Here is a 20,067-nt window from a genome sequence, read left to right on the forward strand (position 1 = left end):
ATAGGTAAAGACATATGTCACAGGAAGGGTTTGCAATATAAGTTATACAGCAATGAGAGGGGGACAATCTAGGGGTATAAACAAAATAGGAAGGGGAGGAATTGGGTTATCCATGTGACAAGACAGGTGGATCCTATATTCAAGATGGTAGCCTAACTTGATGTCACTGAGAGGGTTTGATCTGTTCTCTGGATCTCCATAGGAACCATTATTAGTAGGTGTAAACCCCAACTAAAGGAACCAAGCCAATGGGCACAAACCTAAGAGAGAAATAACCCATTGTCCCTGGCAGCAGGGAGCAGGCCCACCTGTGGTGGGAGGAGACAGCAGTATGGCAGCTGATTGTCTCACGGGAAGTAACTTTTATGATTACCTGCAAGCAGTGTAACATATTTGGGGGAGACGATTTGTGAGAAATCTTTCTGTTTCCCATATAGTTTTAAGGTAGCAGATGGATATTGGGACTGTACTCAAGTACTCCCTCAATGTAAGAATACTTTGTTCTGTTGAACTGGCATTCCATGATGCTCACCTTCCTGATATAATCGCTGAAGACAAATGTGTGCATAATAAAATGTGTGAAGTAAGCTGATGGAGCCCAACTATGAAATTATATAGCACCTAGGATCTTAAAGACTTGAAGGTAAGCAAGCAGCCACCTAGCTCAGAAGCAACAAAGCCCACATGGAAGAAGCACACCAGCCTGTGTGGTCACGAGGTGCCGGATGGGATCAGTTATCAAACATCAAAGAACAAAAACTCTTATCATCGTGTGCTCACTTCCCTGATACATTTGCTGAAGACAAATGGGTGCATACGCTAATGTGAAGAAAGCTGATGGTGCCTGGCTATCAAAAGATATAGCATCTGGGGTCTTAAAGACTTGAAGGTAAACAAGCGGCCATCTAGCTCAGCAGCAACATTGCCCACATGGAAGAAGCACACCAGCCTGTGTGATCACAAGCTGTTGAAGGGATCAGGTATCAGGCATCAAAGAACAAGCAAGTCATATAATTGTAAATTAAGGGAAGTGTGGAGTGGGGACCCAAAGCTCATCTGTAGGCAGCTGGACATCCCCTTACAGAAGGGTCATGGGGAGGAGATGAGCCAATTAGGGTGCAGTGTAGCAATGATGAAACACACAACTTTCCTCTGGCTCTTAAATGCTTTCCCCCACCCCACTATCATGATCCCAATTCTACCTTACAAATCCAGCTGTAACAGAGGATGTATACTGGTACAGATAGGAACTGGAAACACAGGGAATCCAGGACAGATGATCCCTTCAGGAACAGTGCTGAGAGTGGAGGGTGGAGGGAGGGTAGGTGGGTTGGAAAGAGGGAACCGATTACAAGGATCTACATATAACCTCCTCCCTGGGGGATGAACAACAGAAAAGTGGGTGAAAGGAGTAGGTAAGTTATGACAAAATAAGAATAATTTATAAATCATCAAGGGTTCATGAAGGTGGGGGGAGCGGGGAGTGAGGAGATGATCCCAAGGGCTCAAGTGGAAAGCAAATATTTTGAGAATGAGGAGGGCAACAAATGGACAAATGTGCTTGATACAATGGAAATATGTATGGATTGTGATATGATGTGTAAAGGCCCCAATAAAATGATTGAAGTAAAATACTGATTAAGAAAGAAATCTGCCTGAAAGACAATGAAGGTATTGAACAGAGTGTAGGGTTCATTCTTTGCACAGGAAGAGAAAGGTACTTAAAGCAGACTTCGATTCAAAATAATTAGAGCAAGAAAGTAATAGAGTTATTTATTCCATGTTAAGGAGGAAATTTTCAAGTCAGAATTATTTTTTAAGGGTTTCTGTGATGTGTATGATAGGAAATTTTGCAGATGTTGGCAATTGTTGAACATGATGATAATCTAATGCCATTGCATTATGCACGAGAAGAATGTTGAAAATATTTTTTGCCTATACATGAAAAAATACTATGAGAAAAATAATTTTTAAAGTGGAAGATAGTTTCTTCATGCATAATCAGAAACTTATGGAAAGTCTTGCTGGTACAACACTTCAAAAAACTAGCTAATATATTGAACTTGAATAGAGATTATTAAATAAACCAGAAATTTGAAATTAAAAAGTGTTATCAATGGCATAGCCTTTATTTAATATTTAATTTATTTTCTCATTTTCCCTCCAAAACCATTGTATTTGGTCATAATAATCATATCAATTCATCATTCAAGTGCATCAAGCAGTATTGTACAATTGCCACCAAAATTAATTTCAAAACACCCTCTTCCTTATTGAACTCTTTGGCATCAGCTCCCTTTTATCCCACCCCCCACTGTAAGCTCCAGAATCCCTTATTCTCTTTGCTATCTCTATATATTCATCAATCCCCGGTTTCATCTAATGTAAAACAGAAAAATAAAGAACAAAAATTCAAGAATGTTACCACCAATGACAAAATATACCTGAGATAAACCAAAATAGGAAGTGGAAATTGAGAAAGCAGGAAGTTCAAGTACAGTCTGTTGCCCGTCCCCAGAGTCCATAACAGACACAGGAGTGCTTAGGTCAAATATGTTAGTCTGGCTGCTGTAAAGTGATGACCTTGCTGTTTGACTGCCTTTCCCATGACTTCTGGATCCCAAAACACTCTTTAGTCACTGGCGTCCTACAACATCCTTCTTCTACCTTCATCTGAACACATTCGAACATTCCCCAAACTGATTGTTACGTACATTTCATTGAATATACAAAACAACAACAACAATAAAACCAACTCACTGTCTTCCAGGAGATTCCATCTCCTAGCACAACCCTATTTCTCTATCTTTGCTGTTGAGGAGGGAACACTGTTCTTCAACTACAGCACAAACAAGGGATGCTTTCAAACCTCCATCTCTGCACTGGCTGCAGAGTGAAACCGCTGAGAACATTTTAGCAGCCAGTCTGTCCATGCATCTGATTATTTTCCTCTATTTTGGTGACACTCTGCCAAACACGACGTCCTTTCTCTAGGAAATGGTTCCCCTGATCACCTGATGCAAATATGTGAGAAGTCTCGCTGCTCTCAATGAGAATAAAGTGCATTCTGAAATATTAGTCTGCAAATGTCCTCCTCTTGTGACTCATTTGCTATCTTTTGGAATCAAAGTTGTTCTTCCAATGAGTGGTCTGTTCATTGTGACTCCAATAAATGACTTTATTTATGACTCTGCCCACCAGACAGGTCATTTCAGTTCACCCCTTGTCAGTGTCAGGGGTCTCCCTATGCCTGGATCCCTTGCTTCAGCATAAACAGAGACAATGGGTAGCAAGCATCACTAAGGACAGGTCACACGTTTAGACCCAGATGTCTCCACAATTATTTTCTCAGACACAGAACATTATTCAAACACTACCCACAGTACACAGGGAGTAATGCAGAGAGACACTTCCAGAGACCTGATTGTGTGCTGTAATACAGCAAAGAGCTCAGGACACTTAAAATCATGCACTGCACTCATGAATCTGCACATGTCTGTATTTCGTTGTCAACAGATTTTGAGTCACAGATAGTGTGAGAAAAAGGGTGTAATGGGGCATAGAGGATGATAATGAAGGTCAGCGTCACCTTTAATATTAGTACTGCAAACAGAGAATGCTAGTTCTTCCTTTTAAGGAGAAAATTTAGAGAAAGAAAAAAGAAAAAGGCAAAATTGTCTCTGGGGATGCTGAGAGCAAAGAGAAAAGGTCCTAATTCCAACAGGAAATCCTCCCTGTCATACATCTGTGCCTGTCTGGTGCTGGGTGTCTGTGCTCAGTGGGTCCTGCGCGCCCCCTGCTGCCCAGTGTCTTCCCTGCAGGGGAAGTTTGTTTCTGGGCTCACACAGACTTCCCCTCACTGTGTCCCTTGCACAATAATACACGGCCGTGTCCTCAGCAGTCATGGAGTTCAGCTGCAGGGAGAACTGGTTCTTTGATGTGTCTCTGGTGATGGAGAGTCGGCTTTGAAAGGACGGGTTATAATTTGTACTGCCACTATAGCATATGCGTCCCATCCACTGCAGCCACTTCCCTGAGGGCTGGCAGATCCAGTGCCAGCAGTAACCACTGGTGATGGAGTAACCAGAGACAGTGCAGGTGAGGGACAGCTCCTGGGAGGGCTTCACCAGCCCTGGACCCGACTCCTGAAGCTGCACCTGGGACAGGACGCCTGGAAAAAAAAAAAGATGGTCCCTCTCAGATACTTGAAGTCACAAATATCCCTATAGACCCAGGTTGGATATCTGAACCTCCCACCTTGGGGAACTGTCATCAGGCACAGGAGAACACACAGCAATAGCATCCTGAGACCACAGCTCTGTTTCCCAAGAGACCTACAGCCCTGTCTGAAGAGAACTGATAGGTTTCCCAGCCAAGGGTGAAATTGTACCCTAGTGCCCGAGAATAATTTGCATGTGAGGGAGCACTGGCCTTATAAACAGAAAGTGATAGAGACGAGACTCCCCTCTTCCTTCTGAGCCCACTGTAGGTGACCATTGTTTGAAATCATAATCGTGTTTGTCGATAGTGAGAGAAGGTTTTCCCCAAGAGGTGTGTGGTAAATGTCAAAGACAATCCAAGGATTTCTGAGTTCAGGGTTCTCTCCCTCCAGCCCCTCATAGCCCTGGCCTGCCTTGGGCTCCTCTCTGTCCTGTGCCCTAGAGAGTGGGCAGGATAGAGTCTGATGAAACCATCAATTGGAAATTGGACCCCAAGATACCTTCAAAACTCACACTCTTCAAGATGCCTTATTTTTTCCCGGTATACCCTGATACCTCCCAATTAACCTCCTCATAGTACTTAGTAGTTTTCCTTGCGTGGAAGCAACATCTTTGAGAAGCATGAACACCAGATTAGTCCCAAGGAGTTAGGGTTGATAATTCCTCAAATGTCCAACTCTTCTACGAAGCCATTCAGTTCCAATTCCCACTCCCTCCTCCCTTGAGGAGATCTCCTCATCCTTCTGGATTCCGGAGTACACTGCAACGTCCAACAGAAATTCATGGACATTTGAGGAAATGAATGACGTTGTGATGCGTTCTATTCTGTCCAAATTGCAAAGGTCAGGAAAGAGTAAACCAGGTGTTGGGTCCAAGGACACACTCCCCTCCTAGCGTTTCATTGTATTTATGCATATCTAACCCAAAGCCTCTGGCAGAATGTTTCCAGCAGGCAATTTCCCTTTGCTAATCTTATATAACCAGGATTTCCCGACCTTGGGCCATGGTCATCACCAACCCCACCGCTCTTACATGCAATACACAGACTATATCCCAGAGCCTGATGACTGAGGTCAACCTCAGTGTAAGTAAAGAGATTCAAGTGTCAGAGGGTCTCAGGGAAGAGCGTGCAACCTAGAAAAGTTGTGCCCCAGACAAGACAATATTGTAACTGTAGCCTCTAAAAATGCAAGATTCTGAAGAGACACTCCCTGCCCCTTTGTTTGCTGGAATATCCACAACAGTGCAAATTCAGTGGAGCCATGATTTCAAATGCAAAAATTCAGGAGAGCAGTAAATAGAACATAATCATTTAAAAAAAAAAAGGATCCGAATACGAATTAGAGCCAAGCACAGTGTTTTACATCTTGAAGCAAAAGACATTTTCTTGAGACCCAACAGGCACTCTCCATTAGAATTAGGTCCATCCATGCAACTGATCCTCAACATTTAGAGTATGAGCGCAGACACTCTTTAAAATGTCCCTTATGCAGGGGGCTCTGGTTCATTTGAGGTGTTAGCATTTTCAACCAAAAATAGCCTCTCCATTTGTGTTCTGGGCACACCCCCATCACAACTGCTTATGGATCTCACCTTAAATTTATTTCCTAAACTCAAGTATTGTCTAGTTTTGAAAAAAAATGTTCATATTATTGACTATAGAAGCTCTGACATTCTCTCTAAACATGCAGTTTTAAAGCTCAATCTCCATTCAGTTTCCTTCCTCCTAACAAAGTTAAAACATTTTCCCCAGCCTTAGGGTTGACACCACTCATTTCCTGGTGAATTAGAATCTGTATATCTCCAAATTAATATATCTTTTTACAATGGAGAAACCCAAGCACAAGGTGTTCATCACCTGGACTTCTTTGAGTCAGAATTTTCTGAAGGAAATAAGCAATTGCTTTGAAATGAACATGCATTGATTTCACTAAAATCCAGGTGTTCAATAACAGGACAGTCTAGCATTTTTCAATTGGAGATCAGTGAGTCAGTTCCCTTTTCATATGCACACTCGCATAGCATCACTTTATCCTGTTCATTTCACCAAACCGCCATCGCACCGTCTGTCTTGGTGCTTGTCTGACCAATTTAAGCTTGAGACCGTGGTATAGCTGCACATGAGTTCAGCTCACCTCCATCTCTGAGTTTGACTGCAAGGATCATCTCAGATAATTTCATAGCAGTGGGTTAGTAGGAGCCTTCTTAATTGTCAACCTCATGACATTATCCATCTGCATATAATTTTCCTAACAGGGTTGGTACACATGTTCTCAATGAGCTCCTGAGTGCTCCCTGAACTTGAAGAAGCAACACATTGTGCTCTAGGCACAGATGTTCTGGGTTTGTTTTGCATTCCCCTATCTCCTGGGGTTGGGCTTGGTTGGTCACTTAATCAAGGTCTCTCAAAATTCTGAAAGGTAGAAATGATAGAAACTAATACTCCAAGGAAAATGCAGTCATATTTGCTCCAGTTGTCTATTGTTGTAAATGGAATAGGCATGCAAAGTTGCAGCTTAAAATTACCAGAAATTTTTGTTTGATTTTTTATTTTTGGCTTGGCTTCCCTTTTGAGTCTTTTAATTAACAAATGTCTGATGTTTAGTATGTCACTTTCATCTCTGTTGTCCACTTTGTGTGTAATTCCTTTGCTGTGTTTTATAGTGTATGAGTGTCCTGTGGGGCATATAAGTATGTCCCTAATTCCTTATATATGGTCTCTATAGTTCTGGGATTTACATTTAGGCCTTTGATCATCTTGTGCTCATTTTTTTTACATGAGCTGAGGTTTGGTTGTCTTTTATTCTTCTAAGGTTAGCGATTCAATTGTGTCGGCCCCATTGTTGAAAAGAATGTCTCTCTCTCTTATAAAGTCCCTTGGGTCTTTGTTGAAGATCAGTTTCCTGTATGTGGTTGGATTATTTATTAGTTTTCTATTCTGTTCCATTGGTCAACATACCTATCATTGTATGAGTACCAGGCTGTTTTGAATACTGTGGCGGTACAATAGTTTTCAGGTTAGTTTGTGTGAGAGCCCCTAACTTTATCTCAATCTTTTTGGGTCCCTTGATTATCCTAGGATTCTCCATATAAAGTGAGTAATTATTTTTTTCCATTTCTTTAAAGGGTTAAGTTGGCATTTGAATCACAATTAAATTGTATTTAGAAACAGTATTGTGTAGCTTTGACATTTCCTTGGTATTGAGGGTACTTGTCCATGAACATGGCATATTGAGAATGTGAGCAGACTTGCATTGGGAAGGATAGATATTCCAGAATCATGTCATCTTGCTGAAAAAGAAAGACTGAAAATAGATAAAGACACTAAGAGACTTTGGACCAGTGCTAAGTCTGACCTGCACATTTCCCACTGAAGATGAGAGCCATATGGGGTCCACATTCTGCTTTGATGTGCCTGGTCCCCTAACTAACCACCTGCATAATTCTAACCTGGAACCCATTGTCATAATCCGGGAATCTGTGGAAGCCTCTGCTCTCAGTCTGTCCTTTCAGAAGTAACATCACCAAGTCTTTCTCTTCAGGCATCCTTGGTAAGTTTGAATAACCAGTCTTTCTGATTCAATTCAAACATCTCACTCAGCGATAGGTACAACTGGCAGTATACAAATAGAAAGATTCTCTGAGGGAAACTGCGATATGGAGAAGAATGCCAATACCACAGCAGGAAAGCAGCTATGAATCTCTGTCAGCACCTGCTTCTGGACCTGAGGTCTGTGTTCTGTGGGTCCTCAGCGCCCCCTGGGCACCGGTTTCCTCCCTGCAGGGGAGGTTTGTGTCCTGGTTCAATATGAATTCTCCTCACCATGATGGTCGCAGCACAGAAATACAAAGGTGTTTCCTTGAATTGCAGGCTGTTCTTATGCAGATACAGCATGTTCTCTGAGATACAAAGACACCTTGGAGAAGTCTTTGTAGTATGCACCGTCACCACTGTTACTAATACTTGAGACCCACTGCAGGTCCTTCCCTGGAGCCTGGTGGACAGAGATCATGCATAGCTACTGAAAGGCAATCTAAAGGCTGCACTGGAGAATCTCAGAGACCCCCCAAGGGACCCCCATACTCCACTAGCTACACCTCACTCTGGACTTCTGCAAGCACAGACATCCTTGGCAGGAAAACTGTCACTCACCTTCACTGTGTCTCTCACTCGTGCCCAAGCACACAAACTGGTTCTTGACAAGATCAACTGTTAAAATAGCAACAAGGACAAGCCCCTTTCAGCACAGACTCCATGCTGTCTGTGTTGTGCTCGGCCCTGATCACTGAGTGGGGACTCCTGAGAATCCTGAAGCACTTCCAGAGCTGCAGGGTTGGGGCTGCATTGGCTTTCATCAGCAGAGGGAGGGGTGGATTTGCATGCCCTTCTACTACATAGAAATAAATGAAGTTGCATGACTTCTGAGATCTGAGGGTTCTGTCCGTAGAACAGATCTGAGTGCTTTAGTTGTGTTGGGAAGGGCACGATGACAATATCCTTGGTAACATGTATGTGACTGTGCTATGCTCAATTGTTATCATATATTAATTCATTTTATTGTTCTATTAACACACAATACATGAGATTATAGTTATATATTTCTGTTTTATAGGAATAATACTACATATAGAAATGTAAATTGTTTTAATATCTATAAGGAATTCACAGCATTTTCTTCTCATTATCCTTTGAGATTTTGGAAGAGGTAAGCTCAGTGTTGTCCTTAGGACTAATTATGAGAGTAGCCATACCAGGAGGGCAAGGAGAAAGTGGGGGAGAAAGGAGAACCAGTCACAATGATCTACATATAACCCTCCCACCCTGGGTTATGGACAACAGAAAAGTGGGTGAAGGGAGACATCGGACAGTGTAAGATATAACAAAATAATAATTTATAAATTATCAAAAGTATGTGAGAGAGGGGATAGTGGGAATAGAGGGGGGAAATGAGGAGCTGATACAAGGGCTCAGGTAGAAAGAAAATGTTCTGAGAATGATGATGGCAACGAAGGTACAAATGTACTTGACACAATGAATGTATGTATAGATTGTGATAAGAATTGTACAAGCTCACAATAAAGTGATTTTAAAAAGATCAGTGTTGTAGGATGGATGAGCAAATGTTTACAAATTAAATTCTCAGGACAGCTCTTGCTACCCTTGAAGAATAAGCAGGTAAAAATCATAAAGAGTGTAAAAACAGAACAAAGAAACGTGGTACAAATTCTTTGCTCTTTTTTTTTCACCTGTATAGTTTTCCATTTTCTTTAAACATTTTCATATGAGTCCTGGTCATCACTCTGAAACCTTTAAAATTTTCTACAGGATAGGGGTTCTGACAGGAAGTAGACCAGTTATTGGGCAGTTAGAATGTCTTCTTCCCATTAAAGCATCATGACCTGAATGAAGTCAGGTTGGAGTTCTGGGTCAAGTAGTTTTTTGGATAGGTGTTATTGAGTCAGTTCTGACCCACAGGGATCCTGTGCACAGCAGAACAAAACAATGTCTGGTATTACACTATCCAAGCTCAAGATCCTATGCTTGATCTGTCTGGGGGACAGATAATTCAGGACAAATGAGGAAGAAATTTCTTCATAAGTTCTGAGGGGAAAACCTGGCATTTTAAAATTTATTATCTAGGAGAAATGGCAGAAAAAGTGCAAACAATATAATGAAGCATTTCAAAATATGTTTATTTGTTCTTTGTTTGTTTCTTTGATTGTTTGCTTTTTAATTGTTAGGAACTCAGACTTTGCTTCTGATAATTTGCAAAGGAATACTTGTGTAAAAGAGAACTTTATATCAAGAAGATACTATTCATCAATAAAACATCCCAGCCAGTCCATATTGTCTATCAGTTCAATATTAGCCCATTCGTCTGATATTAGTCCATGAATTCCTCTTCAGATTTACACAACACGCACAATGATGCTGAATGCCAGATGATCATAGGCGGTTGCGTGGAAAGTCGTGTGGATCCAATGACAGTGGACGCATCTCCAGAATTTTGGCTGCCATTACTGTGGCTCCATGTGGCTGGCTTGTCCACAGGATGGTGAGACAGAGTGAGAGAGCGAGAGAGAGAGAGCAGTCTCTTCTAATGGCAGAATCAAGAAACAGTCCTGAAAAGCCTTATAAGAAGGCCACACCCACAAGGAGGGATCACCAGGCTGTTACCTGATTGATAGGCTAGACTCCACCCTTTAGGCTTTTATCAGGTTAACATGAGATGTTACATCTACCACAGCATAAAATCTACAAATGTATGAACAGTGACATATCTGTGTGGTTTTGTAATAAACTTTTAGGGAGAGAGCATTTTGGAGGGAAATGAAACCCTAGATGCTAATAGGATGGTTCTTGCTCTCATGCCTCCCCCATTGCTATGTCCCCAGAATTCTTGTCCCTGTCCTTTCCACAACCCGTTATCTTCATAGACCAATGGCATCATCGCAGGGACATTTGTGTTTGAGATGGTAGTGAGTCCTCTGTTTCTCTCACACATTAATGGACAGCCATTAATTGACAGCCATGTCCTCAGTGTCACTGAGCTCAGATGCAGGGAGAACAGCCTTTTGTTCTGGATATTTTTCTGGAGCTTGAGCATCAGCTCCTTAGAGATGGGAGGCTGTTTTCTGCTACTGAAATACATTGCTCACAGCTGCTCCAACCTCTTGGGAAGGTTTTGGCAGCTCCAGCTCCGGCAGCATGAAATCATCAGAGACAGCAAAACCTACGGAGAGGATCTGTGATGATTCCTCCCTCTTGGACCCAAATCTCGGACAATGAGGAACAGGGAAAATAATCACTGACGACAAGTAATGGAAGCCCCAGTATGCCAACCCATTTTTGTAATCTTGGCACTGCCAGAAAGGAGTAATCATTAGGTAGAGGAATTTCCAAAGGACATTGATGACTTATGGAAAAGGTCTATGGATCCTAGAAAATCCTGTCTATGGTGAAATGTTTTTCACTAGGTTTGAGACTGTACCTGGAAATTGATGAAGTGCCCTGCATATTAGAAGCCCAGGAATAAAGAAGAGAAGTTCCCAGTCTTCGCAGAAACTGAAAGTCTGACTCAATCATCTTCTTTGTGCTAACACCAACACCAAACTCACTGCCATCAGTGGATTCCGACTCATAGAGACTCTATAAGACAGAGTATAATATTGTGTTGAAAAGCACACTCAGCGAAAGGAACTGTGTTTCCAACATGACTCCTGCTAGCAACAAACACACGGCTGCATCTCAGTGAAAGGGGCCGCTTCCCTTGGATCAAGCAAGCACTGAGTCAGAAGATTCCCTAAGGAAAGCTTCTGAAAAAAATGGTGACCACGGTTATATACTAATAAGTAAATGTATAGGATTATGGATGTAAAACATATGTCACAGGGATGGTCAAGAATATGCATTAGGGTGAGGTTAAGTTTCTTAACAAGCTACAGATCTTGGTCCTTCTTGGTTCCGAATGTCTTCTTATTTGGCCTTTATTGTCACTTTTGGTTCCGTGACCAAAGTTCTTCTGTTCCATGTGACCTGTTGACCTGAAGGTTGGGAATGTCTTTGTGGACACGTTTGCCCGGCCAGTTTGGGTCAGAATGGGTACTCATTTGGAGTAGTGGGATATTTTTTGTGAGGAAAGTGCTCAACAGAGACAGGATATCAGAAAGGGAATTACAGAATAACTATGGGCAATGAATGAGGCACTCCAACATCCAGTGGCAACATCTCATATCCTAAGGAAAGGTTCCATGGACCAGCTGTGGAATTTACACTGTGACACAACCGTAAGCAGGTTGGGGAATAATCTCAAACAGAATGCCCAATGTTCATCTTATACAGTACTCAGAGTCCCCTTAGCTACTTATTGACAACAAATATAATCTTTCCACAAGAGATGTTATTGAACATAACTTGTTCCCAGAAATGGTTAGTCTACTGTCATTTATTGTTTGTTTTATTTCTTTTTTAGGAATTTGGCAGTGATTGGTAGACATAGTTTGGGAAAAAATGTATATATCATTTCCTTTTTCGTTCCTCCTTCCAAAGATCAAACTGGAGCTTCAGTTAAGAATTGAAGAGTTTATTAAGGAACAACACAATCCAGGAGTGGACAATAATAATTTTAAGGATTCACAAAGTCCCACAGTAAAAGTAAATTTTTAGAGTTGAAATGCAGAAGGATCCCGGATCTTAAAAGAATGTTCCAATCCCTCGATCTGTACTATGTTTGGCTCAAATGGACAAGGTTATATCAAGGACACTATACAAAGATCGAGTCATGTAACAATTTTTATTTGTTTTTCTTTGACTTTAGATATTGGGAGAGTGAATGCTCCTCCTGGCAGCTTGTTGTGGGAGGAGCTATGCTGACTTTTGAAAGTCAGTTCAAAATAAATAGTAATCATAAACAACAGAATTGGAATCTGGCTGCATCATTTGGTCGTCTTTACATTGACTCATATCCATAATGAGCTCTTCAATCCTTGAGCATCAGCAGCATGTATTTCAAGTCCTCGTCACTTTCAGCAAGCAAGATTGCATCACCTTCATATCACAGGTGGTTAATAAGCCTTTCTCCAGCCCTGATGCCATATTCTTCTTCATATGAACCAGCTTCTCTGATTATTTGCTCATCATGCAGCTTGGACAAGTATGATGAGACGGTACAACCTGACACGCACTTTTCTTGATTTGAAGTATTCCCTTGTTCTGTTCACACAACTACTTCTTGATCCGTTTACAAGTTTCTCACGAGCAATAAGAAGTGTTCTGGAATTCCAAGGTTATACGTAGTTTATTAAGAATATTTAGCTTTAATTGACACTTACAATAGCAAACGTCCAAATTCTATAGAACTTATTGTTTTTCTTTAGTGAAAGTTTTATGTTTGTATCTAAAAATTTCACATTCATACAGCATACACACAAACACTAATAAAATGTCCATTATTTTATTTTAGAATATTTTTGACTTTGCATTTTGTTTTTACATATAAACACTTTTATATATAATTTTTCTTAATAGGAATAAATTCTGAATAAATTTTCTTTGGTTTACACTTTTTGTACTATTGATTGAATAGATTGTCATTCATCAAATTAATTTTTAAACAAAGAACTTTCCCTTAGAGCTGGCCTTGAATTTGGACTTCTAGTCTCTACATATTCAGTAAAACATGTTTCTATTCTTAAACACTCTCTACTTGTGATATCAAGTTGCAGTAACTTTCAGAAACATAGCATTTATTAAAAAATTCACTATATGAAAGAGTCAAAGTTCTCTAATTAAATGTCAAAATAAAAGTAAACTAAATTGGTTTTAACTTCATCATAACAGTAACAGTTTAGAAAGTTATCAATTTTTAGGCTGTGAGGATATAATATTGTTAATAGACACACCCATGCACAGTGAATAAGCATACAATCAATCTAGTGAGAGCAAGGACCAAGTGGGGCTGCCTGCCAACCCTACACCCTCAGCCCACTGGACTCACAAATTTTCCACCATTGACAGGGAATAAGTTTACCACTTTTCGATCTCTTATTTTGTGGGTGATATTTATATTTTACTTTTGTGACAAGTTTTCACCTTAATAAGGTACCAACTTGTAGTGGTTTTACTGTCTTCCTTCCCTTTGTTAAGGGACATTCTTTTTGTTAGAATTTAAGAGATGATAGTAAAGTCCCTGAGGGGAGGATGTTGGATTTCAACCAAGTGACCTTGTGGTTAGAACCCCAATACTTAGCTTTCAACATCACCACCCCTCTTTGTATCTCTGCCCCATGGGGCCTATTTCACTGGCTATCATGCTGGTGCTTTCATGCGAACTCCAGGTTTGTTTATATAAATCACTCGTAATTTCTATACTTTCAACTAACTAAGTTGAAACCAAGAAGTAAAATCGCAGATCACGTTGCAGAATTTTTCAAGACCAACCACTTCTATACAAATACCTTTTACAGGGCTAGTTCAAACCTTTGGTTTGCAATCAATTATATGACAGTGAGAGTTTCTTTTCTACTATTAAGGAGACGCTAGTACACTCCCTACAATTGTAAACAGAGTTTCCACTGAACCAGTTTGAGAGCTGTGGGAACAAAACCAACTGAAGACCCTACAGAAAGCCCCACCTGTGCTCATCTCTGAACCTGCTCCTGGATCCTGGGCCTGTGCTGTTTCTCCTGAGCGCCACCTGCTGGTCTGAATGATCCATGCAGTTCAGCCCGAGTGGTCCTGCAGATTGTTTATGTGAGGGCCCCACTGACTGCCCTGTCTGTGTCCACATGCACAGTAATACACAGATGTGTCCTCAGTGCTCACAGAGGTCAGGGGTAGGGAGAACTGTTTTAGGTAAGCGTCAAGGTCAGCATTGCAGTGACTTATAGTAGGAGATCCCTGTACACCATGGCCTCTCCCTGTGTGCTGCCTGACTCTAATCAATCCAAAATACCCTTCCCTGACACTGACCTCATGGTAGAATCAGGATCTTCAAGAGAAATAGGGGGAGGAAGGAGGTACATATTTCTGAACCAAGGTCGTCCTGGCTCAGGAGGGTCCGAAGTCTCCTCGGGGAGAGACCACTTTTAACGAGGAAACTATACCAACAATTTTCCCGAGTGTAACTGACTGGCTGGCACAAGGTCTGGGATCCATGAGACTTTTCGAATGCCACAGCGACACCACTGTACCAGGAGTTTCTACAAAACTGTTTCTGAATCAAGTTGAATGCAGGCAACTGAATCCAGTTAGAAATCAACAACAATCATTTGGAATACTTATTAAGAAGTTCTAGTAATACTGGGAATGGTCTTGGTGAGGGAAAAAATGAGCTGAGGAACTTCTTTCCTATTATGACAATGCACCTGCTCATTGTTCAAGGGAAGCAAGGGCTGAGTTCTGAGGATTTAACGAAGAAACCTTATATCATCTGCTCTATAGCCCTGCGGTTATTCAGAAGTCATAGAGTGAGCCTCTCCAGAGAACCCCGATCCAGTAAGAGGCATGAGTGCCCCCACGCGGGGAGATGTCTCCCTGTCATGTCAGTGGCCTGTGTTCTTGTTCTAACTTTCTATGAAACAGCAGACGGTGTCCTCTGGTGCTGGACTGAGAGACGCCTCCAAGACTCCTGCTATGCAGCTGCATCAGGCTGAGGGTGTCTGCCCCTCTCAGGAAGGGATTTCTCTCACTGTGTCCCTTGCACAGTAATACATGGCCATGTCTGAGTCCTTCAGGCTGCTCCACTGCAGGGGCATGGTGTTGATGGAGTTGTCTGTGGAGATGGTGACTTTTCCTTGGAAGGATGTACCTGGTATCAGCATCACTAGGATCAATCAATCCTATCCATTCCAAGCCCCTTTCAGGTGTCTGCCTAATGCAGCCAATCCAGCTTCCAGTAAAGCTGTACCCATATGTCTTACAGGAGATCCTCAAAGATTCTCCGGGTCTCTTCACCTCTGCCCCAGACTGCACCAGCTTCACCTGAGCACAGACACCTGTGGAGGTAGGATTCAGAGATCAGAGATTTCCTACACACACACACACCCCTCCATTCACCTCAAACCCTGTGGCGATCCTGACCTGGGAGAAGAGCAATGAGGAGAGCTAGGGGGCAGACCCTTCTTGCAAGCAGGATGGAATGGAATGACACTGGGGTCCCCAGCTGTGTGATGAAGGTGCTTCCCCTGTGGAGGTGACCTGTGGGTCTAAAATGGATGTCTTCCACTTTGCATATTTCTGCCCTGCCCTCCATGTCAGACTCCTCCAGCCTCATAACCCTGGACACCCAAATCAGGAGGAGGTGCGGGTCTTGAGACTGCTGGGAGGGACAGAACCTGATCCTAGTAACATCCTTCAACACACACACACACACACACACACACACACACAAGTACTGGCACCTTGATCATGGAGCATACTGAACGGTGGCTCTCCACTCAGTGCATCTCTCAGTCCACACCCAGGAGGAGTAGTTTCAAACCCAGTGTGAATCTGCAGCTCACGAAGCCTGGGTCCCTCACAGATGGTACCTTGTTAATGTCTCTGGGGAATTATCCACAAGAAAAAAATCACCTCTGTTTACTTAGTGAAGACTTTGAAGGATCTGATCTCCTGAATGGCCCCTTCTCAACAGACTCTCAGGTGTATCCTAGCGCCCAGGTCTGCCCTGTGCTTCCTGCTGCCTGCGGAGAGGAAACAAAACTCAGGGAATGTAAGTTTTACTCAAAGTTGTCAGACAAATCTGTGCAGATTAAAGCCAAAGATGAGTGTATTACCCTCTCAATACTCATGGTCAACCAGTCCCTTGTCACCATCTCTCTGACAGTGGAGCTCTGTTCAGAAGAGAAGTTAAAAGTCCAATATGGAGAACATTTCACCTCCATCAATTTCATAATCTGTCCTGAAACATTTCCCTGGCCTACTGTGATCTAAACTAAAGAAAACCATCAGTGTGTTAACCCTTTCTCTCTGAGGAGGCCTTGGGTTCAGGGAACACCAAGAACCACTGACATAATAGCCCACAAAGACAATGTCCTACATCTGGCTTCTGAGAGTAGTGACTGGGGACATTAAACCACATGAAGTGCCGCTAATTGTCTCTCCCTTTCCAGAGTGATGATCATTGGAGACACATGGAAACCATTCATCCAATGCTGTAATGAATCATGGATATGAGTCTTCTGAACTCTATGACCAGAAGATGTAGGTGGTGCCGTGATAAAAGTACTCACTTCTTTGGAAAAGAAAGCGTTAGAAGGTCTTGGGTAGAGTGGGATAAAAAGTGAAATAATACACCCACACACACAGAAAATAAAAATACAAAGACTAGGCTTACTGGTTCGGTAGACTTGTGGAAGTCCTGAGACTATGGCTGTCAGCGTCCCTTCAGGTGTAGGACTGAACTCACCCCTTGGAAAAACTTCCACCAAACAATCGACAAGCCTACCAGGGAGCAATAGTCCTGGGGAGATACAATTCTCTTAGAATGATCAAACTTTTGCATTTCAAAGGACATCATTTATCCAGGGAAAAATTCAGAATGTTTGGAAAGAAAAATGTAATTGTAAAAGGAGTTTGTGTATTGCAGTCAATTAAATGAAACAAAAGTGTATGAATTGTTGAATGAATATTAATCTTCTTGGTATACCTTCACGCAATCCACAAGGAAAAGTAAAGAGAAAATAACATTAGAACACTTTCCCCTCAGGTCTCCTCTAGTGGGCAGAGAGCACCTCGGATTGTGGTGTGTGCACTCAGGGTCTCCCAAGCAGCAAGCCAAGACCCAGAGAAGATGCCCTACTTCCATGCCTCGTTCCCCTCCCTCTGTTCTCTGGGGTTGACAGTTATGCTAAAAACATCTAAGTCTTGGTTCTCAGAAGCAGGACGAGGACTAAAAACCATGACACAGGGGGAAATGGGGTAGGGGAGGCTCCAAATGCTGCTAGGAAACCTGTATCTTGCTCCCCATGCATTGAGTCTTGAATGAGGTCATGTGCCTATTTGGCTGGAGACCCTGTGCCATAGATCCAACCTTCCCTTCATGGTGGTTACAATCTGATCTCACATCACTTCACTTACCTCCTTTTATCTGCATCACCACATGTATCAAATATGTGATATATCCCTGCTGTGGGGACTCAAGTACTTGAGATAATCTCTTGAAGAGTGTGTCATTGTTTTATAAAAGCCATGTACAACACCTTACTCCCGATGAAACACCTCATGTTGCAGTTCGTGCATTTATTCTCCAATTTATGTCAAGATAGACAAGAGTGTTGTCTGAACACCATCTTCCTGGACTCAGCCCAAAGTCTTGAACCTGAATATACAATGACACTGGAGTCTGTTTAACAAGTTTTTCTTTCTCTCTCTCATCTATAAATATATTTTCCTCACTCTGCTATATATATATCATAAATCTATTAATTGGTCTGCCAATCTACTGAACTATCGATGTAGCTATCATCTATTTTCTCTATATATCCTGTCCATATCTTGTAGCTGACGTCTATCTGTATCTATCTATCTATCTATTTTTCTGTTTCTATTTCCATCTATTTCATGCTTAACTTTATTTCTGAAATAAATCCCATCTTAATGGGTGCAAATATGTTTTGCTCTTGGTGGAGTAGGCTATATATTGGTCACTGATTCTAGTTTGCTAGACTCATTTATTTATTTATTTATTTATTTAATTCTTGATGTCCTTATGGATTGTCTATTTCAATGTTAAGTCCATAACTGAAAAATGTTTAATTGAAATACTCCACTATTTGGTTGCATTATGCTGTTACTTATTTATTGTATTTAAAATATTAGCTAGAACTTTTTAATATATTTTGAAGAAATAATGTTATACTCTCACCACCTGTCCAGTAGCTCAGCATACTGTGGTGGCCTGTGTTTTGCTGGCATGCTGGAAGATATGTCAGTGTTATATGTATTACCAGCAGGGTCACCCAAAGGGAGATTTCAGAAAAACTTCCAGAGTAGGAACAGGCAATACAGAATGACCCCTCTCCCCTCTTCAGAGGAAAAAACTTCTAAAACCTTATGCATAACTTTGAAGCATTGTTGAATACTGAAAGCCTAAGCAAAGGAAGTAGGAAATTGTTGGAGCTACTGCCAGAGGATGGGCCCCTCGAGTTCGAGGGCACTCAAAATGTGATTGAAGAGAGGCTGATTTCTTGGAGGGGAGACAGCCATGAGGACGTGTCTTGGGTAAAGCCTCTGGGAGTGGAGCCCTCAGCTTCTTCATTTACTGATGGGGCATGACTCAAGGTAGAGAGAAACAGCTGAGAAAGTCTTCTAAGGACCAGAACTTGGAATTTGCATACTACAAATTTAGGGAACTTGGAGTGGTCAAAAATAAATGAGATGCGTGAATATTGATTGGTCTCCTAGGCATTAGTGAGCATAAATGGAATGACTGGTATTGGCCAATGTGAATCATAAAATCATAGGATTTACTATGCCGGGAACAGCACAGTCAAGGGAACGACATGTCATCCATGGTCAGAAAGCATCTTCCAAAACCCATCATAAAACACAGTACAGTCTGTGATAGGATTATATCTGCCTTCATGGAAATCCAATCCATACAACTATTATCAAACATTACTTGAACAATGCAATTGCTACCAAGTTTAGCATATCAATTAGTAATGTATAATACTAATAAATAAAAATTATATTTTAATTTTCTCCTTCCTCCCCACTTTCTGCTGTTAAGACTTCAATTCCATTATTATACATCCCACATGCAATAGGTTTGATTTTACATATTTCTTATATTGTATTCCTATGTCATAAAAATAGAGAAATCCCTTGGGGGAAGCAGCAAGATGGAGAAGCATCTCCAGAACCACAACAGGAAACCAGTCCTGAAACTGTCACGCTACACATGCTCCTGAGTGTGTCCTGTGATCTGTGGGTCATGAACGGCCCCTGCAGCCCAGCTCTCTCCCGGCAGGGAATCTGTGTCTGGGATCATACTGACTTCCTCTCATGTTCTCACAGAGTAACAGAAGGTCTTGTCTTCTATTTTCTAACCATCCTTTTACTAATAAACTATGTTCTTGTCATTGTCGCTGGGTATGAGGAATCAGCCCTTCATAGAGTCTGCATTGTTCTTAGTGCCATAATGGAAATATTTATACAGAGAGATGAGCAAAGGCTACATACCAAGGCATTTTTATCCTCCTCTCCTGAGGGGTGATTTAATGTCACAGGCATGTGAGGCCAATCTCAGGAAGTAATTTTCTTAGTCTGTCATTTTTAAGTGCATTACTGGTAAATAAAGGATTCAGCGAAATATTCCGAGTCATGGCCTCAGTGAACACAGCT

This window comes from Tenrec ecaudatus, chromosome 3, assembly GCF_050624435.1.
Source record: "Tenrec ecaudatus isolate mTenEca1 chromosome 3, mTenEca1.hap1, whole genome shotgun sequence".
Lineage (NCBI taxonomy): Eukaryota > Metazoa > Chordata > Mammalia > Afrosoricida > Tenrecidae > Tenrec > Tenrec ecaudatus.